Here is an 18,405-nt window from a genome sequence, read left to right as displayed (position 1 = left end):
CGGAGTTTTAGTGGAGTCTTTAGGGAACCAGGAGGAACGGAGCATCCCAGAGGAAAGTCTCCGCTTCAACGACTGGAGCTTTTACTTGTTGTGGAACATTAAATTAACATTAAAACAACACACCGGACTGACAAACACAGCCCTGGCTGCTGAACATTAAGGTTCTGCTGATGTTCCAGCAGAACCCTGGATGTTCCACCGGAGCTGCTGCGTCTTTACGCGTCTCTCGGTTCTCCAGTCGGAGCTCAGAAATCTGTAAATCCTGACTTCTCCTGTTCTACGAGTCGAAGCAGAAACTCACCTGAACTCCGGAGGACTGCAGCCGCTCCGAGTCTTTATCCAGAACACAAGTTTAAGTCCAGACTGTGAAAAAAGAAGTGGTTCCGACCGACGCTCCTCTGCTCCTGGAGGTGCAGCAGCTCCACGTCAGAATCCTGACAAAAAGCTCTTTATGGGAGAGGAGCTGAGGAGGGAGGAGCGAGGAGAGGCGGGGAGGTGACCGCAGAGAGCAGCTCTCCTCAGGACGCATTCCAGCTGCTGTATCCATCCTACCTGCAGGACCTGTTCTCTGCCAGCGTTTACCTGTTCTCACCTGAAGACTAAAACCCGAACCCTGTAGTTCACTGGAATACACTCAGTTTACTTTAATTTATTTAGTTTAATTTAATTCACTCAATTTAGTTTAATTTATTCAGTTTAGTTTATTCAATTTATTTCATTTTTTTCAGTTTACTTTAATCTATTCACTGTTACATTTACAGAATCTTTGAATATCTGCATTTTCTATTATTTGCATTTATCTGCAGCTCCTAAGTAGTTTTTAATTCTTTAACTTGTTCAGCTTCAGTTTTTATGGTTCTTAATGCGCCCAGTAATCTGTCTTCAGAAGAAAAACATCCCTCAGTTTCTGTGAACTGACTTTATTCTACACTACTTTATTCTGCATTAAAATGACAGTTAAAATATGCAGTTATACGGGTTGTTTTATGCATTTCTGTCCATATCTCTCAGTATTTTTAATCATATCTGTCCAGTGGGAGTCTGTTAGCTTCATTCACTCACAAACCTCTGAGGTACTTTAACTAACACAGAGCAGCTTTAATTCATGGTAATATATTCAGATATACATGCATGGCACCGAGCCTGATACTTCTCATCGTATTCCTGACATTTGGACCTCTACTTTCCTGCAGATCTTCTGTTTTCTGCTCATACTGACCAGTAGTACTGCAAACTAACTGAACCTACATCAGACTGTTAGGAGGTGATGAATCCAGGTGGAGGTCTGGAGACTCCAGCAGAAAACGATCCCACAAACAGCCGTGTGTGTTCCTCAGGCTGAATCCTGAATCCTCCTGGACAAGGGACGCTTCAGTCCCACTTGTTGAGTTTTACTTTGGGTGTTTTTTTTGGCCGGTTCTCCTCCTGCTCTACTGTAGGGTAGTTATTATTCTGCAGACCTCGGTGCCGTCTGTGAGGCGTTACTGTCATCTACAGGAGCAGAGAAACGATTTCAGATGGAGCTCCTCATCTGTAGAAATAAAAAGAGCAGAAACACTTCATGTTCGAGGCTCAGAGTTTGTTTCTGTCTGCTGTAAAGCTGAAGGATCCAGGTGTGCAGAAGGTGTTGATGCTGGTCCTTCAGCTGCTGAGTGATGAGGAGGAGGGGGAGGAGGAGGAGGGGGAGGGGGGGAGGAGGAGGAGGAGGGGGGGAGGAGGAGGAGGGGGAGGAGGAGGAGGAGGAGGACCAGCATCTCCAGCAGACTGACCTGCAGACCAGAGAATTTTAACACTGAAAACAAAACGTTCTGTTTGGTGAAGATAGAAGAATATTAAGTTCATATTGAACACAGCTGGAGTTTTATCTAGTGGTGAGTTTAAAACAGTTTTTTTTATCTCCAGCAAGAATTTGTGGAAATTTCGTCACTGATTTATTTTTTTCATTAGATTTTTGTAACACATGGACTTCTATTCAGCCGCTGTTAAATCTACAACTCCAAACCGTCACATTTGTAAATTTACCAGAATCAGTGTTTAGTGGTGTCATTATTACAGAGACCATCACTCTGAAGTCACTCATGATTTATTTAACTCCATTATCTTCATTAATGAACGTTACTCAGCAGCATCTGGAATAAAAGAGGTGAAGAAGCAGCTCTGTGTTCGGTTTAGATGCAGATCTTTATTTATTTTAGACTTTCTATTTCCAAAGTTTTATAAGTAGAACAGAAATAATTCCAGCAGAAACACAGGGTGGTCAGAAATGAGATGAACAGAAGTTAAAACAGCTTCTTATTCAGCGTCCAACAGGTTCCATCCCTTTTCTACCAGAGTTCCTTCCCTTCGTCTCTTTGTAGACGATGAGTAGAAATCCTGATGGAACATTTTGGTTGAGTTCTTATGAAGGTTGGAGGTCTCTCTCTAACCAGCATTTGGTTTTTCTGGATGCTGCACAGAAGATTTTTGGATCTAAACGTCTCTTACAGGTCTACTGGCATCGATCCCTCCAGATGAATCTTAGTCGTTCTAGATTTCTGCTTTAATGTCATAATGACTTCCAGCAGATGTCCTCCGGGTCAGAGTCATTAGTGGAGGCATTTCCACCCTCATCTCCTCCTCCCAGCGTTTTCTGACAGAATCAGTCCAATCTTCTTCCATTCATACGACGGCATTGTATAATTTACCTCTAATCTTTTGAATGTTCTCCTCCTCGGTCGACAGATTTTACAGACTTTCTTTTTTTCTTCAACTTTCCATCGTCAAACGTTGTTGATGATCGTCATTTTTTCCGTGTTCATTTTCTAGAACAAACACACTTTACTGTCCACATGTTAGAACAAATGACAATAGTGTGTCTTTATTCGTTGTGGAACATCAGTTCTCTCGTACGTTCTTTGCGTCTCCTTCCTGTTCTGTGATGACATCACTTCCTCCTGAATCTGCTCCATCATCTTTATGGTTTTTCTCTCCCTGATTTGTCATAACTTTGAACTGTTTCAATTTTATTTCTGCTTCTCTGATCCTTCATTGATCCTTTGGATGTTCTTTAGACCTCACTCCTGATTTCATGTTTGGATTTTTTCCATCCTGAGGTTTCTGTACAGAGCTCAGAGCTGTGTGATGATGAACTGAAGATGATGATGAAGGTTCTGCAATAATGTTTGAACTCCACCCACAGACAGAAACACTATTTTCTGCTTTTGTCTCTTTCATGTCAGATAAACTCCTCTGACTCAACCACAGAACGTTTTGTCAAATATGAGATAATAAAATAATTCTGTGTCCTTCCACTCTTCAGAAACTTTATTGTTCCTGAACAGCTCCAATGATTCATTGGTTGTTTTATCATTAAAGTCAGTGTTAATGTTAAATAAATTCCAGAGTTATGTAATGTCTTCAGATGTGCAGTACAAACTATAAATCTTAAGATTTAACAGACGCTTTGCTTTAATGACAGGTTTGTTGTGGATGCACAGGTTTTTTTGTTGTTTTTGTGGAAAATGACCACTTTTCTGCTTTCTTTCTGACTTCCTGTGATCTTGTTCAGTTGTTCTTCATGCTGAAACCTCAATTATGTGTTTTGTGCCTGCTTGCTGTCATCTACACTACGGTTTAAAGGTTTAGAGTCACTTAGAAATGTCCTTATTGTTTAAGAAAAGCAGTTTTATTCAATGAAGATCACACTAAATAAATGATAAATCCAGTGCAGACATAGTTAATGTGGTAAATGACTATTGTAGCTGTAAACAGCTGATTTTTAATGGAATATCTCCATAGGGGCACAGAGGAACATTTCCAGCAACCATCACTCCTGTGTTCTAATGCTACATTGTGTTAGCTAATGGTGCTGAAAGGCTCATTGATGATTAGAAAACCCTTGTTCAGTTATGTTAGCACATGGATAAAAGTGGGAGTTTTCATGGAAAACATGGAATTATCTGGATGAGCCCAGACTGTTGAACGTCATTGTAAATATGTAGACTGTAGATTCTTCTTAAAGTTGCGGTCAACTTTAAGAAGCAGCCTGTCCTCAAACCAAAAATGACCACATAGGTCGTCTGTACACGCCCGTATTACGACCGAGTGTTACGTTTTGACTATGCGACCTCTGGCGGTTGAGTAAATATCGACACTCCGGTGTCGCAGGTGAAACGTCACCATGAACAAACTTTTATCTAACACTATCCCTATCCCTTTCCCTCACCCTAACCCTAACCATAACCCTAAACCCGTGCTGGGAAAGTGAGGAAAAAGCCGTTTCACGAGGGAAAAGCCGTTTCTCGAATTAAATCCCGTAATACGTTCCTTTTCCCCGTAGGGGCGCTCGCTAACATAGATACGCTCTCATAGGTTGTATTCCGGTGCACGGTGCATACGACCGATGTGGTCGTATGAATTTGAGGACTTGTTAAGAAGAATCTACAGTCTACTAGTGTTTCCTAATTAAACTCATCTTAAAGGGCAGAAGAAAAATGTCCAAAAGTTCTTGAGCTGCTTCAGTTTCTGATTCATTTCATGTTATCTTCATTGAAAAAAATGCTTTTCTTTCAAAAATAAGGACATTTCTAAGAGACCTCAGACTTTTAAACGTTGTGTACGTTGGTCATTTGTTGGTTTTGCTGAGTTTGGTTCTTCATTGTGAGATGGAGTCTTCAGCATAATTTCTGTCACACCAGCAGCTCATAATCATGTAGATCTGTCCCCAACATGAGCGTGTGTCTCGGGTTGAGCTGTTCGTGGCGTGTTGTTCACAACATGCCTGTGGCTTTTTACTTTTAGGAGCTGCAGACTTCAGCAGACGACAAACAAGGAAGCTTCTCTGCAGGAGAGAAGGGAAGCGAGTCGGTGACAACAAGAGAAAACTTCACCACAAAAAGATATTTCACTTGTTCAGTCACACAACAGAAGGCTGGATGGACTTTTATACAGAAACTGAATAAAGTTTCTCCTTCTGGAGCCTCTTCGTTCCTAAAATATTTCTGAAAACATCAGAATTTTTCCTCCGTGACAAAGTTCTGTTGGTGCTCATTAGAAGAAAACCAAAGTTCAGAACGGTTGCATGAGCGGAAAGAAGGAAAGTCATCGGCTGTTTGCTTTCTTTCTTCTTTTTTTGAATGCTAGAATCACTTTACCCTCAGTTCATTTATAGCAGCTTCTTTTTTTCCATCCTGACTTCAGATACGTGACCAGGTAAAGTTTGGGGCCATCTACATGATTCCATGTTTCCCTGAAAACTCCCTCTTTTATTGATGTGCTAACAAATGCTGCAGGGTTTTCTGAGATTTTAGTGCTCGTTTTGCAGTGAATTCCTCTCAGAGCTGCAAACACAGAAAACAAAGAAATCCCAGCTGGGACTCTTTTAGAAGCAATCAGAGCAGAAACTAAAGCCTCTCGTTGGTTCTTTCTTTCATTTTGCCGACTTCTTGACCTCTCCTCAATGTCAAGACCTTCTCATCCGTCTCCTCCTGCTATCAGCTGAAGGAACACGTGTTATCTGTGTTTGTTTTAATTCAACCTCCAGTATTTAACCAGGAAGGTCAGATTACTCAGACTGCACTTAGAAACACGGAAAACAGAACGCAGAGCAGAAATTATGTTAACATGCTCATATTGCAGCAAAGCGACAGTTTCAGGGTAAAGTCTAAATATCTCTGACCTGCTGATTTTTATACTTTCATACGTTTAACTGAGTTTTTTCAGTTTCTTTCTCAGCACTGAGGACAGGATAAATCTGTTAGAGCACTGTAGAAAAAAGGTTTCATCTCCAAATATAACAACCTGGAAATAGAGGCAGTAAAGGAAAAGTGTTGAAACGATGCTGGTGTTTAGACTCGTTAACCATCTGATAGTTTCAGTCGTTGTGAACCACAGAGCTGAGGAGGAAATACGACGGAGAGGAAGGATTAGAGGTCCATTATCTCTGCTGCAGCTCCAGCTTTAGTGTCCAGTTTTTACTCTTTGAGTCAAAGAAAAAGACTGACAGATTATCAGGTCTGAAGATGACAACAACTGAGCAAACAGGGTTAATGTGAAACGTTCACTCTCCTTGTTTCTGCTGTTTTTGGTCTCCATCAACCACGGAGGAGAATAATCAGCTCTTTAATGTTCCTCTGAGTTCACCAGAGAGGAGCCAAGAACAACAGAAACTGAAGACCAGATCAACCTGAAATGTTCTCCAAAGATCTGTGGAGCCAAAACAAACTGCAGTCAGGAGATGATTCTCCTTCTGAAGCTTCAGGAAAAACTCAGAGAAGCAAAACTGAATAAAACCAGAAAAATAAGCAAGTAAAACAGAACAAATGAAAATGAAGAAAGACGATAAACGTGACGTCATGTTGATGATGATGGAAAAATGTCTCTTCTGGAGGAGCTGCCAGAGGAACCAAAGGAAAGCAGAACCTCTCAGATGTTTCTACCTCCTCAACGTCGACAGGAATCCTTCAGAACCAGCAAGAACCAATCAGAACTCCCGACTACAGTTAAACTACCAGCACGTTCTCCACAAGCTCCATGATGGAGGTCAAGTCGAGCCATGATGGATCCTTCAACAGCAGAATGTCCTCTGAGGGACCAGCTTAGCTCCTTAATGAGTCAACAGAGCAGTAAACCACCGGCTGAACTCCGACCTCAAACAAACAGCTCCTGCTTCTCTAAGACTTCAGGATTCTTCGGGTCTTTGTGTCAGAAATACCAGAACCAGGTCTCAGGGAACCAGCAGAGAGGCAAAAATCATCAGAATAATGCTGAAAGAAACCCACAAAAACACAACAGTTTGTAGTAAAACTGATTAATTGGTTAACGTGGCCCTCCAGCTGGCTGACAGGAGATTTTCTGGGTAAACACCTTGAGGTCTTTTCACCAGGAACATGAACAGTAAATGAGCTCTGATTGTTCTGGTCTAGGTTCCTCTAAAGGAGACGGCTTTATGGGAAGAGTCAACAGTTCACAGCACTGGATGATAGCTTTGACTGTTTGTTCTCCACTTCTGCTTTGAGAACACACATCCCTGCTCTGGTTGTCATGGCAGCAGCTCATTAACCATTCATGTTCCTGGGTTCTCCTGGGGGACGTCTGAAGAGTGAAGGAAGCCCACACATGCTGCCGTCGGAGCACGTTAACGTGTGACGGCAGGCATGTAGACGTGCACGGAGGGGGGTGGCGTGCACAAAACACACACATGCACAGAAACTAAAAAGACACGTTTACCTTCTGGGGGTCGAATGAATCAGAACAGTCACATGATCGTCCAGATCCTCTCTGAGTGTTTGAGCTGAATATTACTGGTGATGTGAAGTCTTAGACTGATTTAATACGACAATATGAAATAAAAACACTTCATCAACACCAGCAGCTCATAACTCAACACTTTTCTGCCACAAAACACCAACTGAGCCTCTGAAGGCCAAATAAAAAGTTCATGAAAACTGCTTTTAAAAAAGAAAACAAACTTCCAAACTCACAGATTTACATCTTCCACCAAATACACTACCGTTCAAAAGCTTCTAATCACTTAGAAATGTCCTTATTGCTGAAAGAAAAGCAGTTTGTAGTGTAGATATGTAGACCGAAGATTCTTGACAAAGTTGAGAGCTGCAAAACACTCCAAAGAGAGTTCTGTTCTTCTTGTCTTATCAAGAATCTACAGTCTGCTAGCGTTTCCGAACTAAACTCATCTTGAAGGGTACAAGAACGTCCCTGAAAAACAGCCAAAGGTTCTTGAGCTGCTTCAGTTTCTGATTAATTTAATGTTATCTTCATTGGAAAAACTACTTTTCTTACAAAAATAAGGACATTTTTACGTGACCTTTAACTTTTGAACAGTCGTTTCTGGATCCTCATCTTCTCCTTCAACAAACTGCTCCAACAGTTCTGGTTCAGAGGCTAAACTGGAAGACTGTTGATATCAGAGTTCATACATGATGCCAGGCGTGTTGTATGACCGGAATACTGAGATTCAAGATTCAAGAACTTTATTGTCATAAACACTGCAGAAACACAGAGTTCCCTTCACACAACTGAAAACAGGATAACTAGATTCTCTGTCTGGGTGGTTGGTGCTCTGATCCAGACAGATGTTCGATCTAATCGGTGGATCTGCTCCTACCTCCTGGTGTCTTCTGGAACAACCTCCTGCTTTCTCCTTCTCCATGCTGGAACCCTCCCAGATGTTGTCTGATGGAGCTCACAGCGTTCTTAGAAGAACATAACTAGTGATTTACGACACCGATGTGAGAGCCATCTTATCTCCAGCTCCTCTCCCCCTCCCTCCGTCTTACAATAAATCTGCCGTGTTCGTGAGCTTTTTATTGGTTTTCGCTGTACTTATTCCTGCGTCGGCCATTAAAGCGGTGATTTAGGGCGGGTGTGGCGGCCGACCAACACTAAAACTCAGGATTTGGTGTTCGGTTCAGGACAAAGGGGGAGAGCTGAGCTGAACATATGATGTAGAATAACTTTAGGATGCTCTGGTGTACGGCTGATGTCATGTCATTACTGAATGAAGCACGCCATTTATCCTTCATTGTTACAGATCACAGAAAATAACCCTTTTTTGGATTTTGAAATGACTTTTTGCAGGGGTGAAATTCCTGCTTTTAGATCAGTGGAGGGTACAGAGAGATAAGAAGCAGCAGGTTTGGACACAGTGACAGTCAGAGATAAATCAGCTGACGGCCTGATAAAGCAGCACTGGAGGAGTCCAAACATGAAGGACAGAAATCCACAGGGTTTTTATAGCTCTGAGCCGAGCAGGAATGGAACAGAAAAGGTCTGAACAAGTTGTTTTAGGGTTTATATTTCTCTCAGTCATCTGCGCACAGCCTGAAGGAAAACAAACATGAAACAGTCATGTTTAGTGTCTGTAAATTACTGGTTTTATGGCTCCAGCGTTTCCAATGGTCCTGTCCTGGACGTCCATGAAGGAAAGTAGTCATGTACTGCAGGACACGTATGTTTTAAAGTCTGGATCCTCCTTCAGGAGCTCTGGCACAATGTCAAGAAAATATTCATCAGTAAACGTCCTGGTCTTAGTCCAGTGGAGGCGTCTGATTGGTTGGATTGTATCTGCAGACACTAGAAGGTCTGATGGACCACAGTCTGCAGCTGTTTTAACAAGCGCTCATCATTCATCGGCTTTTAGAGTTCTGTAGGTTAGAACAGCAACCGTTTGGACTTGTGGCTTTTCCACAGCAGGAAAAACAGATTAGAGAGAACCAAAGACTGACCTCATCTCCACTTCGTTCCCTTTTAGAACCCAGAGAGAACGTCTGTGAGTTACAGCTCTGGTATGCAGAATAATTACTGAGCAGGACAAGAGATCTGATTTAGAACCGTCTCATCTGTACGGTTTATTTAAGGGGTTTTACTTTATAAGGACTATTTTTACCATGGACACTGATACACACACATATTTACACATAATCATTAATAGTGTCTTTTTATTCCACGCTGCTTGATTTCTCCTTTAGATCCACAGATGGGATGTCTTATCTTATTTCATGTTATTTTCTATACAAAGTCTTTTTCCTTTACTTTTGTTTTACACATGGAAGAGAACGACTTTAATGAAAGACTGAACCTAAAGAGACAGATATGTATTTATTCTTTTAGTTATTTAGTCCTTGGCTTTGGCTCAGGAGGTCGGTGGTTCAAACCCCGATCAGGGTCCAGTGAGGTGTTTCTTCTGGTGGAGCTCCTCTCAGATGGATAGAAGGGTCTGATAAATGAAAGGTTTAAATGAGCTGTAACGCAGACAGAGGAGGCCTTCAGAGCTTCTACTTTACAGGAGGAGGCTTCTTCAGACAGTTTGTGAAGCTGTCAGACCAGAGGACAGATGTTGAATCAAAGTGTTTATGAAATACTGTTGGCTAATAATCCATCAACCTCGGCTTCTTCAGCACGTGCATCTCTGTCTGGTTAGTTCTGAAAATGTGACCAGAGCCGGACTCTCCTGGTGTGGTAGACAGTCGTGGAGGTCCTGGAGGTCCTGACCCTCCTGACCCTGTCCCCTTCAGCCGGTCCTCCTGGCTGCTCCTAGCTTCCTGCTGAAGGTTCCCAGGCCCCGGGTCATTTAACGGTCATCAATCCTGAGCCTTGATGCTGAACTCTGAGGTTAAAGCGGAACGTTTCTCTTCCTCCTCCACAGCCCGGCGATCGTCATCAGTCTCCATGAAGACACCAGAGATGTAACCCTGTTTTCTGCTGCCGTACCTCTGTCCATGTATTTAATATGTCTTTGTATTTATTTATTTAGATATTAGCTCCTTCACACTTTTACTTCCCCTCAGTTTGATCCCTGACCTCCTCCTGTTTATGTCCTGGCTGCTGTTTAACTCTTATGTAAAGGTCTTTGTGGGTTTTTGTGTTTGTGTGGAGTCGTATTTGTCTTCGATGAGTCGACGTTTAACAGTTCTGTCTAAATATCTGTTTCCTCTCTTAGTCTCTGGTTGTAAAAATAAAGTTCTGGGTTTCCATTTTTCTCGTTCTGTGGACCAGATGGACTGTCCATCGTGTGGTCATCAGCTCAGTGTTCAGCTGCTCTGAGCTCAGTTTAGGGTTTGTTCTGCAGGAGGCTGTTTTCTGATCAGAGGATTAACTGAGATGTTCATCCTGGTGAAGATGGAGTTCTGATAACAGTCGGGATGGAATGAAGCATTCTTCTGTTTCTTCAGGACGGAGTTTTCCGCGTGGATCTGGGGGTGTCTGGGGTCACATAAGACTCCTGAGTTTAATTAAATCCTAGATGTGAGCATCCCTACATGCTGCTGTGGTTGTCAGGGGCCCAGCGAAGCGAGCAGAAAGGAGGGCAGCTTGGCAGCCCATCTGAGAGGCCGGTCGCTGGGCCTCAGATCGGCCACAGTTGGCCTCCGCTGACAGTCCCGGCTTTTCTTTCCCTTCAGGAACGCAGTGCGTCAACCCTAATTCCTTCTAATGAACTGGAGGCAGAGCCGGCAGCACTTATTAAACACGGTGTGGAAACCAAACACTCGCTGGAAATTCTGCTGCTCTTTGGTCCATTTCAGCTCTCAGCAGGGCGACTCCTACGGCTGCTTAGGATCCTGAACTCATCGAGTCTGAGGCGCTCAGGAACACTTTAAACTGAGCCTGCAGACCGAATAAAGCCCTGCAGGGTCCTCCTTAGTGGTCCTTTATCATAAACCAGAGATCTACTAACACGTTACCTGTTCTGAAGGTGTTTCTTTTTTCTTCTGTTTCAGGGAGTCTCTGGTTTCTGTCTGCCCTGAAAAAGGTTTTCATCCTAAGTTTCAATTCAGTTTCTGATTCAAACAAGACGGAAACCTGAAAATGTTTAATTGGTTCCTGAGCAACGAGGAAACGTGACGTATTTTCTTTGGCTGCACAGTTTTGGAAATTCAGCTGCAACTTTGGAAACACAATCTTTAGTTTTATCTCCGTGGATTGAGAGTCTTCTGGGTTTCTGGAAAATCTTTTTCTGTCTTCTAAAAATCCCCGAGATTCTTCTGTTCCTAGAGCGCCCTGATAATAACTAGAAGCTCAGATGTTCCATCCAGAACCACAGCAGACTTGGAGCTCTTACTGGGTGGTAGAAGGTCAGAGCTGAAACTTTGGTTTCTCCTGTGGGACTGAAACCAGCCGGTTGAAGTATTTCAGTTAAAGGCCCAGTCGGTGTAAAATGTGATGGACTCACTGGTGGAAACTCTGGCCTGATTCTGGGTCTACTGAGGTGGTAAAGTTCATCAGATATCTGGTTCATTTTCCTGCTGTTGGAACACTTTCTGCTGGATTTTGGTGAATCAGTTTGAAGGCCATCATCAGTGATTGTTCAGTGTGATCTTTTCCATGATCGTCCATCATTTGCACTCAAACATCCCCAGTGGAAAAAGTTTTTATTTTTTATTTATGTAATTCTAGAAACCCTGGAACCCGACCAGACGGTTCCTGTGTTGTTCTGGATCCTCATTAATATCAGCAGCTTGTTCTGCTCCAGTCCTCCCATTGTCCAGCTACTGGGAGCAGCGTAGATAAAACCTTTAGCTGTGTGCTAAGTCTTGAATCAGGAGGTCTTCATGAGGACAGAGAGGTAATCTGCTGCTCAGAGTCTTCATCAGAGGATGAAGTTTTAAAGTTCTCCGGCAGCTCTGAGTTAGTTCGTTAGCTCTTTAGTTCCTCATAGCAAATATTTCACTGATTCATCTGAAACCACGTTATCCTGTGTCTGTGTTCAGGGGCACAGTGAGGCATACAATCAATATTTTAAAAATGAAAGGAATGTTTCTGGAGTTTAACTGAAACCCTGAGTATTTGTCACTTCCTTTATAGCCTAATTAGCTTAGCTTTAGCCTAGCTGTCCTCTGTTACAGTCTAAAGAGAAATAATAATAATGAATATCTGCTCTAAACTTCATGAAACAGAGGATGAACTCTGACAACAACCTGCTAAACTATTCATTCTCCTCTTTGCTGTACTTTGTGTGTTTTTATTGTCGCTGAGGACCCGTTAGCATGCTAACGCCTGAAGCTGCTAACGGCTGAAGACAACTGAATCTGCTGCTAGTTGAATTAAAAGCTGTAATATTTGTCAGATAAAGTGAATTAACAGCTCCTAACTCATCTGTCCTCATAAATAGTAAATTTAATTAACAGCCAGTGAACAGTAACTCCACGAACAGGTTTGAATGAGAAATCACACAAACAGAAGCTGAAAACCTAAAAAGCTCTTAAACCTGGAGAGTAAATCTAGACTCATCCACTCTGATGAATCTGATGAAACACCTGATGAATATCTGAGTCGACTGCAGCTCAGTGAGCAGAGTCACATTCTGGACTTTAACTTCTCACTTTTCTGGTTTTAAGTCTCTGAATCTAGAGTTTTGTTTGGTTCTGGTGAGTTTAGCAGCATCTCCTCAGGTTCTGATAACCACCGACCCGACAGTAGCTCTCCTACCAGACAGACATTTATTCTAAAACACTGAAGAACCTGCCGGCTGGTTTTAGATTCTTCTGCTGAGCACCTTAGAAGAGCGTTTAGAGGTTCAGTCAGACTAAACTCTGAACGCTGAGACAAACAGCTGCTTTTTTGGGCTCCGTGTTCCTCAAAGACTCTTTCTTCTTGTTCCTGGCGAGCTGCTGCGTGTCATCTGGAGCTTATCTGCCGTCCAGAGAGTGTTTTTAGTGGTAAGGCTGGAGGCCGTGATTCACCGGACAGAGAAAGGTCCCTTGACTGATACTGATCTGGTCCAGCTCAGCCCAGAACCAGAACCTCCTCCTGCTCTCTGGAACATGGACTCCATGTTGCTGCTGTGTGATGCTATCAGTGGGACGCTACAGGTCTTTATTGAGGATCAGAATGTCAGCATTTTCATTAGTGCATGCTGTAAGATCAGGAGAACATAGAGTTTTCCTCATAATGTGTTCCTCTGGAGGTTCTACCATCATCTGAATCTCTGATTTAGCTCTCAGGTTCTCTCTTTCTCCAGTTCAGACCCACTCAGCTCCGTCTGTCATCCTCATGTCCTTTTGTCTGGCCTCCATTAGTCAGTTATTCCAGTGATTTACACTATCTCAGCCTCATGATCACATTATTGTACGTGCACTGATGCAGGCTCGTGCCCAGATTCTCATAAAGCCGTTTTATCTGCGGTGCTGAAGGCTGCTGTCAGGAGCAGGAGGTGGTTTAGTGAAGTTCAGGCTGAGGCGATGGCAGACGGACGGGAGGCGTCGATCTCTGCTCTGTGGTAGCCGGAGGAGTCAGCTGCTGGAGGAACGGAAACCTGCAAACTCAAACTTAAAATATAAAACCTGAAACCTAGAAATAAAATATAAAAATAAAACCTAAAACCTAGAAACTAAAACTTAAAATATAAAACCTAATACCTTGAAATAAAATGTAAAATAAAACCTAAAACCTGGAAACTTTATAACCTAAAAAAAATATTAAAATAAAACCTAAAACTTTAAACCTAAAACCTAAAATATAAAACTAAAACTAAAAAACCTAAACTTTAAAGTCAAACCTAAAAATAAAATATAAAAATAAACCTGAAACTTAAATAAAACCTAAAACCTAGAAATAAAATCTAAAAATAAAACCTAAAACTTAAAAATAAAACTTAGAACCTCCTCCAGGTCAGTTTAGCTGCTGTTCCAGTTTATTCTACTGCTGAAGAATAATTAGCATGTGTTGGTTAAACTGGTTCCACTGAAAAGGTCTGAATTAGTGTGCGTACACACACACACACACACACACACACACACACACACACACACACACACACACACACACACACACACACACACACACACACACACACACACACACACACACACACACACACACACACACACACACACACACACACACACACACACACACCTTCTCCTGCATAGTTTTTCTTTTTTCATAATCAGATCATGTGACAGAGATTTGCAGAACAAACCGATCCCTGAACCAACAGCATGCTGCCAGTAATACGTGCACACACGTGCATGAGGCTGCATTTCTAATACATACATGCATGTTAAGGCGACGTTTTTAGTACATACATGTGCATCTACACACGTGGACAAAATTGTTGGTACCCCTCAGTTAAAGAAGGAAAAACCCACAATTCTCACTGAAATCACTTGAAACTCACAAAAGTAACAATAAAAAAAATTTATTGAAAATTAAATAATCAAAATCAGCCATCACTTCTGAATTGTTGATTAACATAATTATTTAAAAAACAAACTAATGAAATAGGGCTGGACAAAAATGATGGTACCCATAACTTAATATTTTGTTGCACAACCTTTTGAGGCAATCACTGCAATTAAACGATTTCTGTATTTGTCAATGAGCGTTCTGCAGCTGTCAACAGGTATTTTGGCCCACTCCTCATGAGCAAACAGCTCCAGTTGTCTCAGGTTTGATGGGTGTCTTCTCCAAATGGCATGTTTCAGCTCCTTCCACATATGTTCAATGGGATTCAGATCTGGGCTCATAGAAGGCCACTTTAGAATAGTCCAACGCTTTTCTCTCAGCCATTCTTGGGTGTTTTTGGCTGTGTGTTTTGGATCGTTGTCCTGTTGGAAGACCCGTGACCTGCGACTGAGACCAAGCTTTCTGACACTAGGCAGCACATTTCTCTCCAGAATGCCTTGATAGTCTTCAGATTTCATCGTATCTTGCACACTTTCAAGACACCCTGTGCCAGATGCAGCAAAGCAGCCCCAAAACATTACTGAGCCTCCTCCATGTTTCACCGTAGGGACAGTGTTCTTTTCTTCGTATGCTTGGTTTTTGAGTCTATGAACATAGAGTTGATGTGCCTTACCAAAAAGCTCCAGTTTGGTCTCATCTGTCCAAAGGACATTCTCCCAGAAGCTTTGTGGCTTGTCAACATGCATTTTTGCAAATTCCAGTCTGGCTTTTTTATGAGTTTTTTTCAGCAGTGGTGTCCTCCTTGGTCGTCTCCCATGAAGTCCACTTTGGCTCAAACAACGACGAATGGTGCGATCTGACACTGATGTACCTTGGCCTTGGAGTTCACCTTTAATTTCTTTGGAGGTTGCTCTGGGCTCTTTGGATACAATTCCAACGATCCGTCTCTTCAATTTGTCATCGATTTTCCTCTTGCGGCCACGTCCAGGGAGGTTGGCTACTGTCCCGTGGGTCTTGAACTTCTGAATAATATGAGCCACTGTTGTCACAGGAACTTCAAGCTGTTTAGAGATGGTCTTAAGCCTTTACCTTTAAGATGTTTGTCTATCATTTTTTTTCGGATGTCCTGGGACAATTCTCTCCTTCGCTTTCTGTTGTCCATGTTCAGTGTGGTACACACCTTTTCACCAAACAGCAGGGTGACTACTTGTCTCCCTTTAAATAGGCAGACTGACTGATTATGAGTTGGAAACACCTGTGATGTCAATTAAATGACACACCTGAGTTAATCATGTCACTCTGGTCAAATAGTTTTCAATCTTTTATAGAGGTACCATCATTTTTGTCCAGGCCTGTTTCATTAGTTTGTTTTTTTAAATAATTATGTTAATCAACAATTCAAAAGTGATGGCTGTTTTTGATTATTTAATTTTCAATAATTTTTATTTATTGTTACTTTTGTGAGTTTCAAGTGATTTCAGTGAGAATTGTGGGTTTTTCCTTCTTTAACTGAGGGGTACCAACAATTTTGTCCACGTGTGTAAGTATGCACACATGCAGCCTAAAAGGCTGCATTATTAGCACATACATGCATGCGTGTTTGTGCATGTAAGTATGCACATGTGTGTGTTTTCCTGTGTGAGAAACAGTGTGTGAGGTGGAGCATGAAGGCGACAGTAAACAGAGGCCACTATCCACTCTTATTATACAGCTGTTTGACTGTGAGAACAGCAGAGATAAGAGAAATAATTGGGTTTGGAGGCACAAAGGCAGCTCAGGGTGGAGGCTTGGTGGTGTTCAGCAGGACAGGATGGAGGGGCTGTGGGAACGGTGTGTTTATGGACTCCCTGTGGACGCACCGGGACGTGGGAACACAGCCGGTCTAACGAGGAGTCTGAGGTCTGAGGACCAGGTTCTGCTCAGAGGTGGATCATTACAGGAGGAACAGTCAGAAACACAACCTGAACAGGACAGTCAGACATCATTCTGGAGACACTCTAAACATTTACATGACAGCTAAAGGACTGTAGTTCAGTCTGACTGCTAATGCTAACCAGCATGTGGCTCTACAGGTTCAGGATCATTCCAAAACTGGAGGACATTTTACATCACATAATCCATGCGGAAAATACTAAAACTTGCAGCAGTTGTGTAAATGTTCTTGTCCTGAGACCAAATCTATAAAAACTAGGAGAAAAAAATGTTTGAAAATATTTTAAAATACCAAATAAATCTGGAGTTCCCCAAAAATGTCATTTTTCTCTTGTCCCATCCCCCTGATGACCAAACTGAATCTCAACAGTCAGAATCACATTTAAATTTCCTTTTTTGGGTTTTATTTCTTCATTGATGTCTCTGTAACTGTGGGAGCATTTTTTAAACAATATAATATTTTAAATAATAATTATTATACATGAAACGTGTCCCACAACATGTTAGCAGAACCTGGTGATGTTTTCGTCATTTTGTGTCTCATTGGTTGTTGTTTTCTGTCTTGTTTTTGTCATTTCCATCCTCAACAGTTTTCCTGAAGAATGTGCAGAGCAAAGCTATGTCCTCTCTTCTATTTTCCATCTTTTCATCCATTGTCAGCCTTGATTGAATGTCTCTCTCTACCTCATATTATCAGGATCAGACTCATTCTTGGACTGTTTTCCATCAGTCAGTTTGTCCTCTTGGTCAGCAGTAACAGCTAGCTAATATCTAGCTTCTACTGCTGAGAAAAGATCACATTAGCATGGATTAGCAACCCTGTTACTGTGATTAGAGTAGGGTTAGCAAACAGCACAGAAAACATGGAATAAAATGCTACCATTGATGTGGAAGCTGAACCAATCAATACCTATTATTGATCAATATAGCCCATATACACACTTGTCTCTCTGTGAAGTTTTACTGTTTAATTTCTACTCATAACTACCTGACTTTATACTTCCTTTTGCTTCTCTAAACATGATATATTTCCATTATTGTCGGTGCGTTCTGCCTCATCCATAAATACGAGGTAATATTTCATTTTCCTGGTAGAACTTCACCTGTTTGGCTCCACTGATCTCAGTTTACTGAACTAATGACTAGAAATGGAACAGCAGAGTAAAGCTGCTGTGATTGGTCCTGAACTCCAGGTTTGTTTGTCAACTGTGAGAATCTTCTTCTTATCTAAATTCTCCAGAACGTGTTTCCGTCTCTCTCATGTCAGCTGAACAAACGGTTGCGTGTCGACACGCCTGAACACGGTCTGTCATTATGTTGTCATACTTGGAGCATTACATCAGCGCTCTGTTGGCCTGGCTTCATGTGGTGTTTCCTCAGAATAGCATCATCATCATCATTGGCCTGTCGGTGATGAACTGATCAGAGAAACACCAGAACCTCCAGCGTCCGTCCAACCAGGACAGGGTTAATAGCAGGAACGATGACAGATCTGACTATGAAAGCATTTCCTGTTTGGTTTTGTTGCTAAATCCAGTTTTACTTCCCTGTTTAGTGAAAAGCTCTTTGAGTTTTAATCCTCTTAGCTGGAATCATGAGAGGAAGCAGGTGACGGTTCCAGAGTTCAGTCGATTAACCGAAAAATAAGAGAAAACCATCAAACTCTTCATGATCCTGTTTTATAGGATTCAGACACTCTTTGGTTTGTTGGACAAAACAACACATTTGAAGATTTTAGTGTTATTGGACTCAAGGAAAATGTTATCTTCTGACATTTAGAGATTAATAAAATAATCTGTAGACCTGGTCCAGAATTATGGAATATCACTACATGATTGTGTTTTGTATGGA

The 18,405-nt window shown here is 41.9% G+C and overlaps 2 protein-coding genes across 2 annotated transcripts in view; one reads left to right on the top strand and one right to left on the bottom strand.

The window, feature by feature from the left end:
* vasnb (vasorin b) overlaps positions 1–425 on the bottom strand; it is a 28,050-nt gene extending 27,625 nt beyond the window's left edge. Inside the window, exon 1 of the mRNA XM_022195343.2 lies at positions 302–425. The gene's annotated coding sequence lies outside the window, so the exon portion shown is untranslated. The remainder of the gene's footprint in view (positions 1–301) is intronic.
* coro7 (coronin 7) overlaps positions 1–18,405 on the top strand; it is a 109,184-nt gene that overhangs the window by 75,913 nt on the left and 14,866 nt on the right.

Source organism: Acanthochromis polyacanthus, chromosome 21 (assembly GCF_021347895.1).
Source record: "Acanthochromis polyacanthus isolate Apoly-LR-REF ecotype Palm Island chromosome 21, KAUST_Apoly_ChrSc, whole genome shotgun sequence".
Taxonomy (NCBI): Eukaryota; Metazoa; Chordata; class Actinopteri; family Pomacentridae; genus Acanthochromis; species Acanthochromis polyacanthus.
Note: the sequence above shows the minus strand (reverse complement) of the source record. Positions and strands in the feature narration are given on the sequence as shown.